This window comes from Mastomys coucha, unplaced genomic scaffold (genome assembly GCF_008632895.1).
Source record: "Mastomys coucha isolate ucsf_1 unplaced genomic scaffold, UCSF_Mcou_1 pScaffold2, whole genome shotgun sequence".
Taxonomy (NCBI): domain Eukaryota; kingdom Metazoa; phylum Chordata; class Mammalia; order Rodentia; family Muridae; genus Mastomys; species Mastomys coucha.
This window is the reverse complement of record NW_022196902.1, coordinates 12,405,048-12,406,158: the sequence shown is the minus strand read 5'-3', so window position 1 is coordinate 12,406,158 and position 1,111 is coordinate 12,405,048. Positions and strand designations below refer to the sequence as shown.

General features: G+C 40.2%; 1 protein-coding gene across 1 annotated transcript in view; it reads right to left on the bottom strand.

The window, feature by feature from the left end:
• Nucleotides 1-1,111, bottom strand: part of Map3k5 (mitogen-activated protein kinase kinase kinase 5) — a 199,500-nt gene that overhangs the window by 1,649 nt on the left and 196,740 nt on the right. The gene's annotated exons all lie outside the window — the stretch shown is intronic.

The window sequence follows — 1,111 nt, the reverse complement described above, 5'->3', positions numbered from 1 at the left end:
CAGCTCTGGTTCCCAAGTAGACAGACCGTCTTCTTGGGACATTACTGCCTATATGTAGTCTCTGAACTGACTTCCCATAACCACTGCCAGAGACCTTCCTGTAATCCCCTGCAAAGTCAGTCCTGGGTGGGAATAGAGCTTTTACTTTTAAAGCGAATGAAAGGGAAGATGGTTTAGTGGATCGTGACTTACTCTCCTTTGACTGTGATTTGAGCCCAAGAGGATAAGTATTTTGGAGAACTTGGTTAAGTATATTGTTCTCCCTTAGCAAGAGAGTTATTTTAACTTAGGTAGCAGTAAATTGTTACATATATGTTTCTAGGGAGACCCTAAGTTTTATGTAGTCCATATATTGTGAAAATAAAAAAGTTCATTTTAATTATTTAAATCTGTATACATAAATCTGAAGACAGTATTGTATTATTAAGAGGTCCTTTCTAGCAAATGGAGAATACATCTTAAAAATAAGAGCTTTTATTTCTAACTATGTGTAATGATGCGTATTTGCATATGAGTGCATGTGCAGAGTGCAGGCATGTCTGGGCTCCAGAAGATGGCACTGGCTCCTCGGGAGCTAGAGTTCTAAGTGGTTGTGAGCCACCAGATGTGGGTGTTGGGAACCAAGCCCCAGTATTCTATAAGAGCAGTACACACTCTTGACTGCAGGGACATCTTCCTAACTCTCAAGTGGTACATCTTAATATGTATACATGTGTTACACATGTGACATTAGGTCAAATGCTCACGTTAACTATGAGTGTATGGTGATGAGACAGGAATTTGTTATGACAGACAGAATGTGGTTTACAGAGTGAGTATGTCTGACATATGACCAGCCACATCTGCTTTTGTCAAGCAGCAATTAATAGCTACTGCTTAGGAGAGACTAGTACCATTGCAAAAGAATTGAAACACTAAGACGTAGCAGCAGAGAAGAGCATTTTTCTCATAGTTCTGTTTGCTTCTTGCTCTTCTATAAACAACAGAATCATTAGAGGTCATGGACAACTGTGCAGTGTCCACTTCTTGCCTTTGTGCATCTCCTACCTCATGGAGAACGAACTTCCTTTCCTTGTCTGTCCTGTCCCCGTATATACAGTTGGCCTACTTT